The 15522-nt window shown below is 45.9% G+C and overlaps 50 non-coding genes across 50 annotated transcripts; 17 read left to right on the top strand and 33 right to left on the bottom strand.

Moving 5' to 3' along the window:
• The first annotated feature begins 65 nt into the window (after window positions 1-65).
• Window positions 66-137, top strand: Trnaa-cgc (transfer RNA alanine (anticodon CGC)). The gene has a single exon. It is a non-coding gene; the product is annotated as a tRNA-Ala (tRNA).
• Window positions 138-412: 275 nt separating this feature from the next.
• Trnac-gca (transfer RNA cysteine (anticodon GCA)) lies at window positions 413-484 on the bottom strand. Its single transcript has one exon. It is a non-coding gene; the product is annotated as a tRNA-Cys (tRNA).
• Window positions 485-802: 318 nt separating this feature from the next.
• Window positions 803-874, bottom strand: Trnaw-cca (transfer RNA tryptophan (anticodon CCA)). Its single transcript has one exon. It is a non-coding gene; the product is annotated as a tRNA-Trp (tRNA).
• A 118-nt stretch (window positions 875-992) lies between these two features.
• Trnaa-cgc (transfer RNA alanine (anticodon CGC)) lies at window positions 993-1064 on the top strand. Its single transcript has one exon. It is a non-coding gene; the product is annotated as a tRNA-Ala (tRNA).
• A 275-nt stretch (window positions 1065-1339) lies between these two features.
• On the bottom strand, window positions 1340-1411 carry Trnac-gca (transfer RNA cysteine (anticodon GCA)). Its single transcript has one exon. It is a non-coding gene; the product is annotated as a tRNA-Cys (tRNA).
• A 318-nt stretch (window positions 1412-1729) lies between these two features.
• On the bottom strand, window positions 1730-1801 carry Trnaw-cca (transfer RNA tryptophan (anticodon CCA)). The gene has a single exon. It is a non-coding gene; the product is annotated as a tRNA-Trp (tRNA).
• A 118-nt stretch (window positions 1802-1919) lies between these two features.
• Window positions 1920-1991, top strand: Trnaa-cgc (transfer RNA alanine (anticodon CGC)). The gene has a single exon. It is a non-coding gene; the product is annotated as a tRNA-Ala (tRNA).
• Window positions 1992-2266: 275 nt separating this feature from the next.
• Trnac-gca (transfer RNA cysteine (anticodon GCA)) lies at window positions 2267-2338 on the bottom strand. The gene has a single exon. It is a non-coding gene; the product is annotated as a tRNA-Cys (tRNA).
• Window positions 2339-2656: 318 nt separating this feature from the next.
• On the bottom strand, window positions 2657-2728 carry Trnaw-cca (transfer RNA tryptophan (anticodon CCA)). Its single transcript has one exon. It is a non-coding gene; the product is annotated as a tRNA-Trp (tRNA).
• Window positions 2729-2846: 118 nt separating this feature from the next.
• On the top strand, window positions 2847-2918 carry Trnaa-cgc (transfer RNA alanine (anticodon CGC)). The gene has a single exon. It is a non-coding gene; the product is annotated as a tRNA-Ala (tRNA).
• Window positions 2919-3193: 275 nt separating this feature from the next.
• On the bottom strand, window positions 3194-3265 carry Trnac-gca (transfer RNA cysteine (anticodon GCA)). Its single transcript has one exon. It is a non-coding gene; the product is annotated as a tRNA-Cys (tRNA).
• A 318-nt stretch (window positions 3266-3583) lies between these two features.
• Trnaw-cca (transfer RNA tryptophan (anticodon CCA)) lies at window positions 3584-3655 on the bottom strand. The gene has a single exon. It is a non-coding gene; the product is annotated as a tRNA-Trp (tRNA).
• Window positions 3656-3773: 118 nt separating this feature from the next.
• Trnaa-cgc (transfer RNA alanine (anticodon CGC)) lies at window positions 3774-3845 on the top strand. Its single transcript has one exon. It is a non-coding gene; the product is annotated as a tRNA-Ala (tRNA).
• Window positions 3846-4120: 275 nt separating this feature from the next.
• Trnac-gca (transfer RNA cysteine (anticodon GCA)) lies at window positions 4121-4192 on the bottom strand. The gene has a single exon. It is a non-coding gene; the product is annotated as a tRNA-Cys (tRNA).
• A 318-nt stretch (window positions 4193-4510) lies between these two features.
• On the bottom strand, window positions 4511-4582 carry Trnaw-cca (transfer RNA tryptophan (anticodon CCA)). Its single transcript has one exon. It is a non-coding gene; the product is annotated as a tRNA-Trp (tRNA).
• A 118-nt stretch (window positions 4583-4700) lies between these two features.
• Window positions 4701-4772, top strand: Trnaa-cgc (transfer RNA alanine (anticodon CGC)). Its single transcript has one exon. It is a non-coding gene; the product is annotated as a tRNA-Ala (tRNA).
• Window positions 4773-5047: 275 nt separating this feature from the next.
• Window positions 5048-5119, bottom strand: Trnac-gca (transfer RNA cysteine (anticodon GCA)). Its single transcript has one exon. It is a non-coding gene; the product is annotated as a tRNA-Cys (tRNA).
• A 318-nt stretch (window positions 5120-5437) lies between these two features.
• Window positions 5438-5509, bottom strand: Trnaw-cca (transfer RNA tryptophan (anticodon CCA)). The gene has a single exon. It is a non-coding gene; the product is annotated as a tRNA-Trp (tRNA).
• Window positions 5510-5627: 118 nt separating this feature from the next.
• Window positions 5628-5699, top strand: Trnaa-cgc (transfer RNA alanine (anticodon CGC)). Its single transcript has one exon. It is a non-coding gene; the product is annotated as a tRNA-Ala (tRNA).
• Window positions 5700-5974: 275 nt separating this feature from the next.
• Trnac-gca (transfer RNA cysteine (anticodon GCA)) lies at window positions 5975-6046 on the bottom strand. Its single transcript has one exon. It is a non-coding gene; the product is annotated as a tRNA-Cys (tRNA).
• Window positions 6047-6364: 318 nt separating this feature from the next.
• On the bottom strand, window positions 6365-6436 carry Trnaw-cca (transfer RNA tryptophan (anticodon CCA)). Its single transcript has one exon. It is a non-coding gene; the product is annotated as a tRNA-Trp (tRNA).
• Window positions 6437-6554: 118 nt separating this feature from the next.
• Window positions 6555-6626, top strand: Trnaa-cgc (transfer RNA alanine (anticodon CGC)). Its single transcript has one exon. It is a non-coding gene; the product is annotated as a tRNA-Ala (tRNA).
• A 275-nt stretch (window positions 6627-6901) lies between these two features.
• On the bottom strand, window positions 6902-6973 carry Trnac-gca (transfer RNA cysteine (anticodon GCA)). The gene has a single exon. It is a non-coding gene; the product is annotated as a tRNA-Cys (tRNA).
• Window positions 6974-7291: 318 nt separating this feature from the next.
• Window positions 7292-7363, bottom strand: Trnaw-cca (transfer RNA tryptophan (anticodon CCA)). The gene has a single exon. It is a non-coding gene; the product is annotated as a tRNA-Trp (tRNA).
• A 118-nt stretch (window positions 7364-7481) lies between these two features.
• Trnaa-cgc (transfer RNA alanine (anticodon CGC)) lies at window positions 7482-7553 on the top strand. The gene has a single exon. It is a non-coding gene; the product is annotated as a tRNA-Ala (tRNA).
• A 275-nt stretch (window positions 7554-7828) lies between these two features.
• Trnac-gca (transfer RNA cysteine (anticodon GCA)) lies at window positions 7829-7900 on the bottom strand. The gene has a single exon. It is a non-coding gene; the product is annotated as a tRNA-Cys (tRNA).
• Window positions 7901-8218: 318 nt separating this feature from the next.
• Window positions 8219-8290, bottom strand: Trnaw-cca (transfer RNA tryptophan (anticodon CCA)). The gene has a single exon. It is a non-coding gene; the product is annotated as a tRNA-Trp (tRNA).
• Window positions 8291-8408: 118 nt separating this feature from the next.
• On the top strand, window positions 8409-8480 carry Trnaa-cgc (transfer RNA alanine (anticodon CGC)). The gene has a single exon. It is a non-coding gene; the product is annotated as a tRNA-Ala (tRNA).
• Window positions 8481-8755: 275 nt separating this feature from the next.
• Trnac-gca (transfer RNA cysteine (anticodon GCA)) lies at window positions 8756-8827 on the bottom strand. Its single transcript has one exon. It is a non-coding gene; the product is annotated as a tRNA-Cys (tRNA).
• A 318-nt stretch (window positions 8828-9145) lies between these two features.
• Trnaw-cca (transfer RNA tryptophan (anticodon CCA)) lies at window positions 9146-9217 on the bottom strand. The gene has a single exon. It is a non-coding gene; the product is annotated as a tRNA-Trp (tRNA).
• A 118-nt stretch (window positions 9218-9335) lies between these two features.
• On the top strand, window positions 9336-9407 carry Trnaa-cgc (transfer RNA alanine (anticodon CGC)). Its single transcript has one exon. It is a non-coding gene; the product is annotated as a tRNA-Ala (tRNA).
• Window positions 9408-9682: 275 nt separating this feature from the next.
• On the bottom strand, window positions 9683-9754 carry Trnac-gca (transfer RNA cysteine (anticodon GCA)). The gene has a single exon. It is a non-coding gene; the product is annotated as a tRNA-Cys (tRNA).
• A 318-nt stretch (window positions 9755-10072) lies between these two features.
• Trnaw-cca (transfer RNA tryptophan (anticodon CCA)) lies at window positions 10073-10144 on the bottom strand. The gene has a single exon. It is a non-coding gene; the product is annotated as a tRNA-Trp (tRNA).
• A 118-nt stretch (window positions 10145-10262) lies between these two features.
• Trnaa-cgc (transfer RNA alanine (anticodon CGC)) lies at window positions 10263-10334 on the top strand. Its single transcript has one exon. It is a non-coding gene; the product is annotated as a tRNA-Ala (tRNA).
• Window positions 10335-10609: 275 nt separating this feature from the next.
• On the bottom strand, window positions 10610-10681 carry Trnac-gca (transfer RNA cysteine (anticodon GCA)). Its single transcript has one exon. It is a non-coding gene; the product is annotated as a tRNA-Cys (tRNA).
• Window positions 10682-10999: 318 nt separating this feature from the next.
• Window positions 11000-11071, bottom strand: Trnaw-cca (transfer RNA tryptophan (anticodon CCA)). The gene has a single exon. It is a non-coding gene; the product is annotated as a tRNA-Trp (tRNA).
• Window positions 11072-11189: 118 nt separating this feature from the next.
• On the top strand, window positions 11190-11261 carry Trnaa-cgc (transfer RNA alanine (anticodon CGC)). The gene has a single exon. It is a non-coding gene; the product is annotated as a tRNA-Ala (tRNA).
• Window positions 11262-11536: 275 nt separating this feature from the next.
• Window positions 11537-11608, bottom strand: Trnac-gca (transfer RNA cysteine (anticodon GCA)). The gene has a single exon. It is a non-coding gene; the product is annotated as a tRNA-Cys (tRNA).
• Window positions 11609-11926: 318 nt separating this feature from the next.
• Trnaw-cca (transfer RNA tryptophan (anticodon CCA)) lies at window positions 11927-11998 on the bottom strand. Its single transcript has one exon. It is a non-coding gene; the product is annotated as a tRNA-Trp (tRNA).
• A 118-nt stretch (window positions 11999-12116) lies between these two features.
• Window positions 12117-12188, top strand: Trnaa-cgc (transfer RNA alanine (anticodon CGC)). The gene has a single exon. It is a non-coding gene; the product is annotated as a tRNA-Ala (tRNA).
• Window positions 12189-12463: 275 nt separating this feature from the next.
• Trnac-gca (transfer RNA cysteine (anticodon GCA)) lies at window positions 12464-12535 on the bottom strand. Its single transcript has one exon. It is a non-coding gene; the product is annotated as a tRNA-Cys (tRNA).
• A 318-nt stretch (window positions 12536-12853) lies between these two features.
• Trnaw-cca (transfer RNA tryptophan (anticodon CCA)) lies at window positions 12854-12925 on the bottom strand. The gene has a single exon. It is a non-coding gene; the product is annotated as a tRNA-Trp (tRNA).
• Window positions 12926-13043: 118 nt separating this feature from the next.
• Window positions 13044-13115, top strand: Trnaa-cgc (transfer RNA alanine (anticodon CGC)). Its single transcript has one exon. It is a non-coding gene; the product is annotated as a tRNA-Ala (tRNA).
• Window positions 13116-13390: 275 nt separating this feature from the next.
• Window positions 13391-13462, bottom strand: Trnac-gca (transfer RNA cysteine (anticodon GCA)). Its single transcript has one exon. It is a non-coding gene; the product is annotated as a tRNA-Cys (tRNA).
• A 318-nt stretch (window positions 13463-13780) lies between these two features.
• Trnaw-cca (transfer RNA tryptophan (anticodon CCA)) lies at window positions 13781-13852 on the bottom strand. Its single transcript has one exon. It is a non-coding gene; the product is annotated as a tRNA-Trp (tRNA).
• Window positions 13853-13970: 118 nt separating this feature from the next.
• Trnaa-cgc (transfer RNA alanine (anticodon CGC)) lies at window positions 13971-14042 on the top strand. The gene has a single exon. It is a non-coding gene; the product is annotated as a tRNA-Ala (tRNA).
• Window positions 14043-14317: 275 nt separating this feature from the next.
• Trnac-gca (transfer RNA cysteine (anticodon GCA)) lies at window positions 14318-14389 on the bottom strand. The gene has a single exon. It is a non-coding gene; the product is annotated as a tRNA-Cys (tRNA).
• A 318-nt stretch (window positions 14390-14707) lies between these two features.
• Window positions 14708-14779, bottom strand: Trnaw-cca (transfer RNA tryptophan (anticodon CCA)). The gene has a single exon. It is a non-coding gene; the product is annotated as a tRNA-Trp (tRNA).
• A 118-nt stretch (window positions 14780-14897) lies between these two features.
• Trnaa-cgc (transfer RNA alanine (anticodon CGC)) lies at window positions 14898-14969 on the top strand. Its single transcript has one exon. It is a non-coding gene; the product is annotated as a tRNA-Ala (tRNA).
• Window positions 14970-15244: 275 nt separating this feature from the next.
• On the bottom strand, window positions 15245-15316 carry Trnac-gca (transfer RNA cysteine (anticodon GCA)). Its single transcript has one exon. It is a non-coding gene; the product is annotated as a tRNA-Cys (tRNA).
• Window positions 15317-15522: the final 206 nt, after the last annotated feature.

The following is a 15522-nucleotide window of genomic DNA, read 5'->3' as shown; positions in this document are numbered from 1 at the left end:
TCAAACCTAAGAAATAATGACAGTAGGATCCACGAGAGACTCGTCCCAGATGTAGTTGCTCTGGCGGGGGTGTAACTCAGTGGTAGAGTGTCTGCTTCGCATGCAGAAAGTCCTGGGTTCAAATCCCAGCTCCTCCAATTTTTGTTTCTCCGTGCAGCAGTACACGAAAACTTTTGCCTATCACCATATTCTATAAAATTCAGTGTACAAGATTCTTCCCCCAAGCAAGTGGATTTCGTACAGTTCGACCGCATGGCGGGAGGACGATGACCTGCAAGAGCCTGGGCTGCGATCCCCCCATTGAAATGTTGCTCCAAAGCCTTCGGTATGGCGTGCGGAGTGCATCTGAAACATGTTATTTGCAACTCACCGCGACAACCGTCATTTGTTTTTTCGAGATACTGAAAAATGAAGGGGGCACCCGGGATTGAACCGGGGACCTCTCGATCTGCAGTCGAATGCTCTACGACTGAGCTATACCCCCTTTCACGATCTTTCTATTCCCATAACTTAAGGAAAAATATTATACTCTGCCTGGCTAAAGACGTCTAATCGAGCAAAATATTGCGTAATCATTATCTCTCAGTTATATATTAGCGTTAAACGATATAAATATCAAAAATACTAGACAGTTCGCGCCTGGAGAAAGTGTGAGTCGGCGCCTACACTTTAATGTCAGAACGCGAAAATTGCACTAGTAGCTTTTTTCAAGCAAGTTCTGTTCGTCCGTTCTCTGTAATCGTTTGGTATCTGATTAAACTGACATACTCGCCTATGGCTTTCGTAAACGAAAATTTCACTCTGACCCCGACGTGATTTGAACACGCAACCTTCTGATCTGGAGTCAGACGCGCTACCGTTGCGCCACGGAGTCGACGCTGCTGAGGTCTTGTCATGAATAGGTTCCTCGAACACTTACTGTACCGTTCAAACCTAAGAAATAATGACAGTAGGATCCACGAGAGACTCGTCCCAGATGTAGTTGCTCTGGCGGGGGTGTAACTCAGTGGTAGAGTGTCTGCTTCGCATGCAGAAAGTCCTGGGTTCAAATCCCAGCTCCTCCAATTTTTGTTTCTCCGTGCAGCAGTACACGAAAACTTTTGCCTATCACCATATTCTATAAAATTCAGTGTACAAGATTCTTCCCCCAAGCAAGTGGATTTCGTACAGTTCGACCGCATGGCGGGAGGACGATGACCTGCAAGAGCCTGGGCTGCGATCCCCCCATTGAAATGTTGCTCCAAAGCCTTCGGTATGGCGTGCGGAGTGCATCTGAAACATGTTATTTGCAACTCACCGCGACAACCGTCATTTGTTTTTTCGAGATACTGAAAAATGAAGGGGGCACCCGGGATTGAACCGGGGACCTCTCGATCTGCAGTCGAATGCTCTACGACTGAGCTATACCCCCTTTCACGATCTTTCTATTCCCATAACTTAAGGAAAAATATTATACTCTGCCTGGCTAAAGACGTCTAATCGAGCAAAATATTGCGTAATCATTATCTCTCAGTTATATATTAGCGTTAAACGATATAAATATCAAAAATACTAGACAGTTCGCGCCTGGAGAAAGTGTGAGTCGGCGCCTACACTTTAATGTCAGAACGCGAAAATTGCACTAGTAGCTTTTTTCAAGCAAGTTCTGTTCGTCCGTTCTCTGTAATCGTTTGGTATCTGATTAAACTGACATACTCGCCTATGGCTTTCGTAAACGAAAATTTCACTGTGACCCCGACGTGATTTGAACACGCAACCTTCTGATCTGGAGTCAGACGCGCTACCGTTGCGCCACGGAGTCGACGCTGCTGAGGTCTTGTCATGAATAGGTTCCTCGAACACTTACTGTACCGTTCAAACCTAAGAAATAATGACAGTAGGATCCACGAGAGACTCGTCCCAGATGTAGTTGCTCTGGCGGGGGTGTAACTCAGTGGTAGAGTGTCTGCTTCGCATGCAGAAAGTCCTGGGTTCAAATCCCAGCTCCTCCAATTTTTGTTTCTCCGTGCAGCAGTACACGAAAACTTTTGCCTATCACCATATTCTATAAAATTCAGTGTACAAGATTCTTCCCCCAAGCAAGTGGATTTCGTACAGTTCGACCGCATGGCGGGAGGACGATGACCTGCAAGAGCCTGGGCTGCGATCCCCCCATTGAAATGTTGCTCCAAAGCCTTCGGTATGGCGTGCGGAGTGCATCTGAAACATGTTATTTGCAACTCACCGCGACAACCGTCATTTGTTTTTTCGAGATACTGAAAAATGAAGGGGGCACCCGGGATTGAACCGGGGACCTCTCGATCTGCAGTCGAATGCTCTACGACTGAGCTATACCCCCTTTCACGATCTTTCTATTCCCATAACTTAAGGAAAAATATTATACTCTGCCTGGCTAAAGACGTCTAATCGAGCAAAATATTGCGTAATCATTATCTCTCAGTTATATATTAGCGTTAAACGATATAAATATCAAAAATACTAGACAGTTCGCGCCTGGAGAAAGTGTGAGTCGGCGCCTACACTTTAATGTCAGAACGCGAAAATTGCACTAGTAGCTTTTTTCAAGCAAGTTCTGTTCGTCCGTTCTCTGTAATCGTTTGGTATCTGATTAAACTGACATACTCGCCTATGGCTTTCGTAAACGAAAATTTCACTGTGACCCCGACGTGATTTGAACACGCAACCTTCTGATCTGGAGTCAGACGCGCTACCGTTGCGCCACGGAGTCGACGCTGCTGAGGTCTTGTCATGAATAGGTTCCTCGAACACTTACTGTACCGTTCAAACCTAAGAAATAATGACAGTAGGATCCACGAGAGACTCGTCCCAGATGTAGTTGCTCTGGCGGGGGTGTAACTCAGTGGTAGAGTGTCTGCTTCGCATGCAGAAAGTCCTGGGTTCAAATCCCAGCTCCTCCAATTTTTGTTTCTCCGTGCAGCAGTACACGAAAACTTTTGCCTATCACCATATTCTATAAAATTCAGTGTACAAGATTCTTCCCCCAAGCAAGTGGATTTCGTACAGTTCGACCGCATGGCGGGAGGACGATGACCTGCAAGAGCCTGGGCTGCGATCCCCCCATTGAAATGTTGCTCCAAAGCCTTCGGTATGGCGTGCGGAGTGCATCTGAAACATGTTATTTGCAACTCACCGCGACAACCGTCATTTGTTTTTTCGAGATACTGAAAAATGAAGGGGGCACCCGGGATTGAACCGGGGACCTCTCGATCTGCAGTCGAATGCTCTACGACTGAGCTATACCCCCTTTCACGATCTTTCTATTCCCATAACTTAAGGAAAAATATTATACTCTGCCTGGCTAAAGACGTCTAATCGAGCAAAATATTGCGTAATCATTATCTCTCAGTTATATATTAGCGTTAAACGATATAAATATCAAAAATACTAGACAGTTCGCGCCTGGAGAAAGTGTGAGTCGGCGCCTACACTTTAATGTCAGAACGCGAAAATTGCACTAGTAGCTTTTTTCAAGCAAGTTCTGTTCGTCCGTTCTCTGTAATCGTTTGGTATCTGATTAAACTGACATACTCGCCTATGGCTTTCGTAAACGAAAATTTCACTGTGACCCCGACGTGATTTGAACACGCAACCTTCTGATCTGGAGTCAGACGCGCTACCGTTGCGCCACGGAGTCGACGCTGCTGAGGTCTTGTCATGAATAGGTTCCTCGAACACTTACTGTACCGTTCAAACCTAAGAAATAATGACAGTAGGATCCACGAGAGACTCGTCCCAGATGTAGTTGCTCTGGCGGGGGTGTAACTCAGTGGTAGAGTGTCTGCTTCGCATGCAGAAAGTCCTGGGTTCAAATCCCAGCTCCTCCAATTTTTGTTTCTCCGTGCAGCAGTACACGAAAACTTTTGCCTATCACCATATTCTATAAAATTCAGTGTACAAGATTCTTCCCCCAAGCAAGTGGATTTCGTACAGTTCGACCGCATGGCGGGAGGACGATGACCTGCAAGAGCCTGGGCTGCGATCCCCCCATTGAAATGTTGCTCCAAAGCCTTCGGTATGGCGTGCGGAGTGCATCTGAAACATGTTATTTGCAACTCACCGCGACAACCGTCATTTGTTTTTTCGAGATACTGAAAAATGAAGGGGGCACCCGGGATTGAACCGGGGACCTCTCGATCTGCAGTCGAATGCTCTACGACTGAGCTATACCCCCTTTCACGATCTTTCTATTCCCATAACTTAAGGAAAAATATTATACTCTGCCTGGCTAAAGACGTCTAATCGAGCAAAATATTGCGTAATCATTATCTCTCAGTTATATATTAGCGTTAAACGATATAAATATCAAAAATACTAGACAGTTCGCGCCTGGAGAAAGTGTGAGTCGGCGCCTACACTTTAATGTCAGAACGCGAAAATTGCACTAGTAGCTTTTTTCAAGCAAGTTCTGTTCGTCCGTTCTCTGTAATCGTTTGGTATCTGATTAAACTGACATACTCGCCTATGGCTTTCGTAAACGAAAATTTCACTGTGACCCCGACGTGATTTGAACACGCAACCTTCTGATCTGGAGTCAGACGCGCTACCGTTGCGCCACGGAGTCGACGCTGCTGAGGTCTTGTCATGAATAGGTTCCTCGAACACTTACTGTACCGTTCAAACCTAAGAAATAATGACAGTAGGATCCACGAGAGACTCGTCCCAGATGTAGTTGCTCTGGCGGGGGTGTAACTCAGTGGTAGAGTGTCTGCTTCGCATGCAGAAAGTCCTGGGTTCAAATCCCAGCTCCTCCAATTTTTGTTTCTCCGTGCAGCAGTACACGAAAACTTTTGCCTATCACCATATTCTATAAAATTCAGTGTACAAGATTCTTCCCCCAAGCAAGTGGATTTCGTACAGTTCGACCGCATGGCGGGAGGACGATGACCTGCAAGAGCCTGGGCTGCGATCCCCCCATTGAAATGTTGCTCCAAAGCCTTCGGTATGGCGTGCGGAGTGCATCTGAAACATGTTATTTGCAACTCACCGCGACAACCGTCATTTGTTTTTTCGAGATACTGAAAAATGAAGGGGGCACCCGGGATTGAACCGGGGACCTCTCGATCTGCAGTCGAATGCTCTACGACTGAGCTATACCCCCTTTCACGATCTTTCTATTCCCATAACTTAAGGAAAAATATTATACTCTGCCTGGCTAAAGACGTCTAATCGAGCAAAATATTGCGTAATCATTATCTCTCAGTTATATATTAGCGTTAAACGATATAAATATCAAAAATACTAGACAGTTCGCGCCTGGAGAAAGTGTGAGTCGGCGCCTACACTTTAATGTCAGAACGCGAAAATTGCACTAGTAGCTTTTTTCAAGCAAGTTCTGTTCGTCCGTTCTCTGTAATCGTTTGGTATCTGATTAAACTGACATACTCGCCTATGGCTTTCGTAAACGAAAATTTCACTGTGACCCCGACGTGATTTGAACACGCAACCTTCTGATCTGGAGTCAGACGCGCTACCGTTGCGCCACGGAGTCGACGCTGCTGAGGTCTTGTCATGAATAGGTTCCTCGAACACTTACTGTACCGTTCAAACCTAAGAAATAATGACAGTAGGATCCACGAGAGACTCGTCCCAGATGTAGTTGCTCTGGCGGGGGTGTAACTCAGTGGTAGAGTGTCTGCTTCGCATGCAGAAAGTCCTGGGTTCAAATCCCAGCTCCTCCAATTTTTGTTTCTCCGTGCAGCAGTACACGAAAACTTTTGCCTATCACCATATTCTATAAAATTCAGTGTACAAGATTCTTCCCCCAAGCAAGTGGATTTCGTACAGTTCGACCGCATGGCGGGAGGACGATGACCTGCAAGAGCCTGGGCTGCGATCCCCCCATTGAAATGTTGCTCCAAAGCCTTCGGTATGGCGTGCGGAGTGCATCTGAAACATGTTATTTGCAACTCACCGCGACAACCGTCATTTGTTTTTTCGAGATACTGAAAAATGAAGGGGGCACCCGGGATTGAACCGGGGACCTCTCGATCTGCAGTCGAATGCTCTACAACTGAGCTATACCCCCTTTCACGATCTTTCTATTCCCATAACTTAAGGAAAAATATTATACTCTGCCTGGCTAAAGACGTCTAATCGAGCAAAATATTGCGTAATCATTATCTCTCAGTTATATATTAGCGTTAAACGATATAAATATCAAAAATACTAGACAGTTCGCGCCTGGAGAAAGTGTGAGTCGGCGCCTACACTTTAATGTCAGAACGCGAAAATTGCACTAGTAGCTTTTTTCAAGCAAGTTCTGTTCGTCCGTTCTCTGTAATCGTTTGGTATCTGATTAAACTGACATACTCGCCTATGGCTTTCGTAAACGAAAATTTCACTGTGACCCCGACGTGATTTGAACACGCAACCTTCTGATCTGGAGTCAGACGCGCTACCGTTGCGCCACGGAGTCGACGCTGCTGAGGTCTTGTCATGAATAGGTTCCTCGAACACTTACTGTACCGTTCAAACCTAAGAAATAATGACAGTAGGATCCACGAGAGACTCGTCCCAGATGTAGTTGCTCTGGCGGGGGTGTAACTCAGTGGTAGAGTGTCTGCTTCGCATGCAGAAAGTCCTGGGTTCAAATCCCAGCTCCTCCAATTTTTGTTTCTCCGTGCAGCAGTACACGAAAACTTTTGCCTATCACCATATTCTATAAAATTCAGTGTACAAGATTCTTCCCCCAAGCAAGTGGATTTCGTACAGTTCGACCGCATGGCGGGAGGACGATGACCTGCAAGAGCCTGGGCTGCGATCCCCCCATTGAAATGTTGCTCCAAAGCCTTCGGTATGGCGTGCGGAGTGCATCTGAAACATGTTATTTGCAACTCACCGCGACAACCGTCATTTGTTTTTTCGAGATACTGAAAAATGAAGGGGGCACCCGGGATTGAACCGGGGACCTCTCGATCTGCAGTCGAATGCTCTACGACTGAGCTATACCCCCTTTCACGATCTTTCTATTCCCATAACTTAAGGAAAAATATTATACTCTGCCTGGCTAAAGACGTCTAATCGAGCAAAATATTGCGTAATCATTATCTCTCAGTTATATATTAGCGTTAAACGATATAAATATCAAAAATACTAGACAGTTCGCGCCTGGAGAAAGTGTGAGTCGGCGCCTACACTTTAATGTCAGAACGCGAAAATTGCACTAGTAGCTTTTTTCAAGCAAGTTCTGTTCGTCCGTTCTCTGTAATCGTTTGGTATCTGATTAAACTGACATACTCGCCTATGGCTTTCGTAAACGAAAATTTCACTGTGACCCCGACGTGATTTGAACACGCAACCTTCTGATCTGGAGTCAGACGCGCTACCGTTGCGCCACGGAGTCGACGCTGCTGAGGTCTTGTCATGAATAGGTTCCTCGAACACTTACTGTACCGTTCAAACCTAAGAAATAATGACAGTAGGATCCACGAGAGACTCGTCCCAGATGTAGTTGCTCTGGCGGGGGTGTAACTCAGTGGTAGAGTGTCTGCTTCGCATGCAGAAAGTCCTGGGTTCAAATCCCAGCTCCTCCAATTTTTGTTTCTCCGTGCAGCAGTACACGAAAACTTTTGCCTATCACCATATTCTATAAAATTCAGTGTACAAGATTCTTCCCCCAAGCAAGTGGATTTCGTACAGTTCGACCGCATGGCGGGAGGACGATGACCTGCAAGAGCCTGGGCTGCGATCCCCCCATTGAAATGTTGCTCCAAAGCCTTCGGTATGGCGTGCGGAGTGCATCTGAAACATGTTATTTGCAACTCACCGCGACAACCGTCATTTGTTTTTTCGAGATACTGAAAAATGAAGGGGGCACCCGGGATTGAACCGGGGACCTCTCGATCTGCAGTCGAATGCTCTACGACTGAGCTATACCCCCTTTCACGATCTTTCTATTCCCATAACTTAAGGAAAAATATTATACTCTGCCTGGCTAAAGACGTCTAATCGAGCAAAATATTGCGTAATCATTATCTCTCAGTTATATATTAGCGTTAAACGATATAAATATCAAAAATACTAGACAGTTCGCGCCTGGAGAAAGTGTGAGTCGGCGCCTACACTTTAATGTCAGAACGCGAAAATTGCACTAGTAGCTTTTTTCAAGCAAGTTCTGTTCGTCCGTTCTCTGTAATCGTTTGGTATCTGATTAAACTGACATACTCGCCTATGGCTTTCGTAAACGAAAATTTCACTGTGACCCCGACGTGATTTGAACACGCAACCTTCTGATCTGGAGTCAGACGCGCTACCGTTGCGCCACGGAGTCGACGCTGCTGAGGTCTTGTCATGAATAGGTTCCTCGAACACTTACTGTACCGTTCAAACCTAAGAAATAATGACAGTAGGATCCACGAGAGACTCGTCCCAGATGTAGTTGCTCTGGCGGGGGTGTAACTCAGTGGTAGAGTGTCTGCTTCGCATGCAGAAAGTCCTGGGTTCAAATCCCAGCTCCTCCAATTTTTGTTTCTCCGTGCAGCAGTACACGAAAACTTTTGCCTATCACCATATTCTATAAAATTCAGTGTACAAGATTCTTCCCCCAAGCAAGTGGATTTCGTACAGTTCGACCGCATGGCGGGAGGACGATGACCTGCAAGAGCCTGGGCTGCGATCCCCCCATTGAAATGTTGCTCCAAAGCCTTCGGTATGGCGTGCGGAGTGCATCTGAAACATGTTATTTGCAACTCACCGCGACAACCGTCATTTGTTTTTTCGAGATACTGAAAAATGAAGGGGGCACCCGGGATTGAACCGGGGACCTCTCGATCTGCAGTCGAATGCTCTACGACTGAGCTATACCCCCTTTCACGATCTTTCTATTCCCATAACTTAAGGAAAAATATTATACTCTGCCTGGCTAAAGACGTCTAATCGAGCAAAATATTGCGTAATCATTATCTCTCAGTTATATATTAGCGTTAAACGATATAAATATCAAAAATACTAGACAGTTCGCGCCTGGAGAAAGTGTGAGTCGGCGCCTACACTTTAATGTCAGAACGCGAAAATTGCACTAGTAGCTTTTTTCAAGCAAGTTCTGTTCGTCCGTTCTCTGTAATCGTTTGGTATCTGATTAAACTGACATACTCGCCTATGGCTTTCGTAAACGAAAATTTCACTGTGACCCCGACGTGATTTGAACACGCAACCTTCTGATCTGGAGTCAGACGCGCTACCGTTGCGCCACGGAGTCGACGCTGCTGAGGTCTTGTCATGAATAGGTTCCTCGAACACTTACTGTACCGTTCAAACCTAAGAAATAATGACAGTAGGATCCACGAGAGACTCGTCCCAGATGTAGTTGCTCTGGCGGGGGTGTAACTCAGTGGTAGAGTGTCTGCTTCGCATGCAGAAAGTCCTGGGTTCAAATCCCAGCTCCTCCAATTTTTGTTTCTCCGTGCAGCAGTACACGAAAACTTTTGCCTATCACCATATTCTATAAAATTCAGTGTACAAGATTCTTCCCCCAAGCAAGTGGATTTCGTACAGTTCGACCGCATGGCGGGAGGACGATGACCTGCAAGAGCCTGGGCTGCGATCCCCCCATTGAAATGTTGCTCCAAAGCCTTCGGTATGGCGTGCGGAGTGCATCTGAAACATGTTATTTGCAACTCACCGCGACAACCGTCATTTGTTTTTTCGAGATACTGAAAAATGAAGGGGGCACCCGGGATTGAACCGGGGACCTCTCGATCTGCAGTCGAATGCTCTACGACTGAGCTATACCCCCTTTCACGATCTTTCTATTCCCATAACTTAAGGAAAAATATTATACTCTGCCTGGCTAAAGACGTCTAATCGAGCAAAATATTGCGTAATCATTATCTCTCAGTTATATATTAGCGTTAAACGATATAAATATCAAAAATACTAGACAGTTCGCGCCTGGAGAAAGTGTGAGTCGGCGCCTACACTTTAATGTCAGAACGCGAAAATTGCACTAGTAGCTTTTTTCAAGCAAGTTCTGTTCGTCCGTTCTCTGTAATCGTTTGGTATCTGATTAAACTGACATACTCGCCTATGGCTTTCGTAAACGAAAATTTCACTGTGACCCCGACGTGATTTGAACACGCAACCTTCTGATCTGGAGTCAGACGCGCTACCGTTGCGCCACGGAGTCGACGCTGCTGAGGTCTTGTCATGAATAGGTTCCTCGAACACTTACTGTACCGTTCAAACCTAAGAAATAATGACAGTAGGATCCACGAGAGACTCGTCCCAGATGTAGTTGCTCTGGCGGGGGTGTAACTCAGTGGTAGAGTGTCTGCTTCGCATGCAGAAAGTCCTGGGTTCAAATCCCAGCTCCTCCAATTTTTGTTTCTCCGTGCAGCAGTACACGAAAACTTTTGCCTATCACCATATTCTATAAAATTCAGTGTACAAGATTCTTCCCCCAAGCAAGTGGATTTCGTACAGTTCGACCGCATGGCGGGAGGACGATGACCTGCAAGAGCCTGGGCTGCGATCCCCCCATTGAAATGTTGCTCCAAAGCCTTCGGTATGGCGTGCGGAGTGCATCTGAAACATGTTATTTGCAACTCACCGCGACAACCGTCATTTGTTTTTTCGAGATACTGAAAAATGAAGGGGGCACCCGGGATTGAACCGGGGACCTCTCGATCTGCAGTCGAATGCTCTACGACTGAGCTATACCCCCTTTCACGATCTTTCTATTCCCATAACTTAAGGAAAAATATTATACTCTGCCTGGCTAAAGACGTCTAATCGAGCAAAATATTGCGTAATCATTATCTCTCAGTTATATATTAGCGTTAAACGATATAAATATCAAAAATACTAGACAGTTCGCGCCTGGAGAAAGTGTGAGTCGGCGCCTACACTTTAATGTCAGAACGCGAAAATTGCACTAGTAGCTTTTTTCAAGCAAGTTCTGTTCGTCCGTTCTCTGTAATCGTTTGGTATCTGATTAAACTGACATACTCGCCTATGGCTTTCGTAAACGAAAATTTCACTGTGACCCCGACGTGATTTGAACACGCAACCTTCTGATCTGGAGTCAGACGCGCTACCGTTGCGCCACGGAGTCGACGCTGCTGAGGTCTTGTCATGAATAGGTTCCTCGAACACTTACTGTACCGTTCAAACCTAAGAAATAATGACAGTAGGATCCACGAGAGACTCGTCCCAGATGTAGTTGCTCTGGCGGGGGTGTAACTCAGTGGTAGAGTGTCTGCTTCGCATGCAGAAAGTCCTGGGTTCAAATCCCAGCTCCTCCAATTTTTGTTTCTCCGTGCAGCAGTACACGAAAACTTTTGCCTATCACCATATTCTATAAAATTCAGTGTACAAGATTCTTCCCCCAAGCAAGTGGATTTCGTACAGTTCGACCGCATGGCGGGAGGACGATGACCTGCAAGAGCCTGGGCTGCGATCCCCCCATTGAAATGTTGCTCCAAAGCCTTCGGTATGGCGTGCGGAGTGCATCTGAAACATGTTATTTGCAACTCACCGCGACAACCGTCATTTGTTTTTTCGAGATACTGAAAAATGAAGGGGGCACCCGGGATTGAACCGGGGACCTCTCGATCTGCAGTCGAATGCTCTACGACTGAGCTATACCCCCTTTCACGATCTTTCTATTCCCATAACTTAAGGAAAAATATTATACTCTGCCTGGCTAAAGACGTCTAATCGAGCAAAATATTGCGTAATCATTATCTCTCAGTTATATATTAGCGTTAAACGATATAAATATCAAAAATACTAGACAGTTCGCGCCTGGAGAAAGTGTGAGTCGGCGCCTACACTTTAATGTCAGAACGCGAAAATTGCACTAGTAGCTTTTTTCAAGCAAGTTCTGTTCGTCCGTTCTCTGTAATCGTTTGGTATCTGATTAAACTGACATACTCGCCTATGGCTTTCGTAAACGAAAATTTCACTGTGACCCCGACGTGATTTGAACACGCAACCTTCTGATCTGGAGTCAGACGCGCTACCGTTGCGCCACGGAGTCGACGCTGCTGAGGTCTTGTCATGAATAGGTTCCTCGAACACTTACTGTACCGTTCAAACCTAAGAAATAATGACAGTAGGATCCACGAGAGACTCGTCCCAGATGTAGTTGCTCTGGCGGGGGTGTAACTCAGTGGTAGAGTGTCTGCTTCGCATGCAGAAAGTCCTGGGTTCAAATCCCAGCTCCTCCAATTTTTGTTTCTCCGTGCAGCAGTACACGAAAACTTTTGCCTATCACCATATTCTATAAAATTCAGTGTACAAGATTCTTCCCCCAAGCAAGTGGATTTCGTACAGTTCGACCGCATGGCGGGAGGACGATGACCTGCAAGAGCCTGGGCTGCGATCCCCCCATTGAAATGTTGCTCCAAAGCCTTCGGTATGGCGTGCGGAGTGCATCTGAAACATGTTATTTGCAACTCACCGCGACAACCGTCATTTGTTTTTTCGAGATACTGAAAAATGAAGGGGGCACCCGGGATTGAACCGGGGACCTCTCGATCTGCAGTCGAATGCTCTACGACTGAGCTATACCCCCTTTCACGATCTTTCTATTCCCATAACTTAAGGAAAAATATTATACTCTGCCTGGCTAAAGACGTCTAATCGAGCAAAATATTGCGTAATCATTATCTCTCAGTTATATATTAGCGTTAAACGATATAAATATCAAAAATACTAGACAGTTCGCGCCTGGAGAAAGTGTGAGTCGGCGCCTACACTTTAATGTCAGAACGCGAAAATTGCACTAGTAGCTTTTTTCAAGCAAGTTCTGTTCGTCCGTTCTCTGTAATCGTTTGGTATCTGATTAAACTGACATACTCGCCTATGGCTTTCGTAAACGAAAATTTCACTGTGACCCCGACGTGATTTGAACACGCAACCTTCTGATCTGGAGTCAGACGCGCTACCGTTGCGCCACGGAGTCGACGCTGCTGAGGTCTTGTCATGAATAGGTTCCTCGAACACTTACTGTACCGTTCAAACCTAAGAAATAATGACAGTAGGATCCACGAGAGACTCGTCCCAGATGTAGTTGCTCTGGCGGGGGTGTAACTCAGTGGTAGAGTGTCTGCTTCGCATGCAGAAAGTCCTGGGTTCAAATCCCAGCTCCTCCAATTTTTGTTTCTCCGTGCAGCAGTACACGAAAACTTTTGCCTATCACCATATTCTATAAAATTCAGTGTACAAGATTCTTCCCCCAAGCAAGTGGATTTCGTACAGTTCGACCGCATGGCGGGAGGACGATGACCTGCAAGAGCCTGGGCTGCGATCCCCCCATTGAAATGTTGCTCCAAAGCCTTCGGTATGGCGTGCGGAGTGCATCTGAAACATGTTATTTGCAACTCACCGCGACAACCGTCATTTGTTTTTTCGAGATACTGAAAAATGAAGGGGGCACCCGGGATTGAACCGGGGACCTCTCGATCTGCAGTCGAATGCTCTACGACTGAGCTATACCCCCTTTCACGATCTTTCTATTCCCATAACTTAAGGAAAAATATTATACTCTGCCTGGCTAAAGACGTCTAATCGAGCAAAATATTGCGTAATCATTATCTCTCAGTTATATATTAGCGTTAAACGATATAAATATCAAAAATACTAGACAGTTCGCGCCTGGAGAAAGTGTGAGTCGGCGCCTACACTTTAATGTCAGAACGCGAAAATTGCACTAGTAGCTTTTTTCAAGCAAGTTCTGTTCGTCCGTTCTCTGTAATCGTTTGGTATCTGATTAAACTGACATACTCGCCTATGGCTTTCGTAAACGAAAATTTCACTGTGACCCCGACGTGATTTGAACACGCAACCTTCTGATCTGGAGTCAGACGCGCTACCGTTGCGCCACGGAGTCGACGCTGCTGAGGTCTTGTCATGAATAGGTTCCTCGAACACTTACTGTACCGTTCAAACCTAAGAAATAATGACAGTAGGATCCACGAGAGACTCGTCCCAGATGTAGTTGCTCTGGCGGGGGTGTAACTCAGTGGTAGAGTGTCTGCTTCGCATGCAGAAAGTCCTGGGTTCAAATCCCAGCTCCTCCAATTTTTGTTTCTCCGTGCAGCAGTACACGAAAACTTTTGCCTATCACCATATTCTATAAAATTCAGTGTACAAGATTCTTCCCCCAAGCAAGTGGATTTCGTACAGTTCGACCGCATGGCGGGAGGACGATGACCTGCAAGAGCCTGGGCTGCGATCCCCCCATTGAAATGTTGCTCCAAAGCCTTCGGTATGGCGTGCGGAGTGCATCTGAAACATGTTATTTGCAACTCACCGCGACAACCGTCATTTGTTTTTTCGAGATACTGAAAAATGAAGGGGGCACCCGGGATTGAACCGGGGACCTCTCGATCTGCAGTCGAATGCTCTACGACTGAGCTATACCCCCTTTCACGATCTTTCTATTCCCATAACTTAAGGAAAAATATTATACTCTGCCTGGCTAAAGACGTCTAATCGAGCAAAATATTGCGTAATCATTATCTCTCAGTTATATATTAGCGTTAAACGATATAAATATCAAAAATACTAGACAGTTCGCGCCTGGAGAAAGTGTGAGTCGGCGCCTACACTTTAATGTCAGAACGCGAAAATTGCACTAGTAGCTTTTTTCAAGCAAGTTCTGTTCGTCCGTTCTCTGTAATCGTTTGGTATCTGATTAAACTGACATACTCGCCTATGGCTTTCGTAAACGAAAATTTCACTGTGACCCCGACGTGATTTGAACACGCAACCTTCTGATCTGGAGTCAGACGCGCTACCGTTGCGCCACGGAGTCGACGCTGCTGAGGTCTTGTCATGAATAGGTTCCTCGAACACTTACTGTACCGTTCAAACCTAAGAAATAATGACAGTAGGATCCACGAGAGACTCGTCCCAGATGTAGTTGCTCTGGCGGGGGTGTAACTCAGTGGTAGAGTGTCTGCTTCGCATGCAGAAAGTCCTGGGTTCAAATCCCAGCTCCTCCAATTTTTGTTTCTCCGTGCAGCAGTACACGAAAACTTTTGCCTATCACCATATTCTATAAAATTCAGTGTACAAGATTCTTCCCCCAAGCAAGTGGATTTCGTACAGTTCGACCGCATGGCGGGAGGACGATGACCTGCAAGAGCCTGGGCTGCGATCCCCCCATTGAAATGTTGCTCCAAAGCCTTCGGTATGGCGTGCGGAGTGCATCTGAAACATGTTATTTGCAACTCACCGCGACAACCGTCATTTGTTTTTTCGAGATACTGAAAAATGAAGGGGGCACCCGGGATTGAACCGGGGACCTCTCGATCTGCAGTCGAATGCTCTACGACTGAGCTATACCCCCTTTCACGATCTTTCTATTCCCATAACTTAAGGAAAAATATTATACTCTGCCTGGCTAAAGACGTCTAATCGAGCAAAATATTGCGTAATCATTATCTCTCAGTTATATATTAGCGTTAAACGATATAAATATCAAAAATACTAGACAGTTCGCGCCTGGAGAAAGTGTGAGTCGGCGCCTACACTTTAATGTCAGAACGCGAAAAT

This window comes from Schistocerca nitens, unplaced genomic scaffold (assembly GCF_023898315.1).
Source record: "Schistocerca nitens isolate TAMUIC-IGC-003100 unplaced genomic scaffold, iqSchNite1.1 HiC_scaffold_282, whole genome shotgun sequence".
Lineage (NCBI taxonomy): Eukaryota > Metazoa > Arthropoda > Insecta > Orthoptera > Acrididae > Schistocerca > Schistocerca nitens.
The sequence above is the reverse complement of the archived record's forward strand: the minus strand, read 5'-3'. Positions and strand labels throughout refer to the sequence as shown.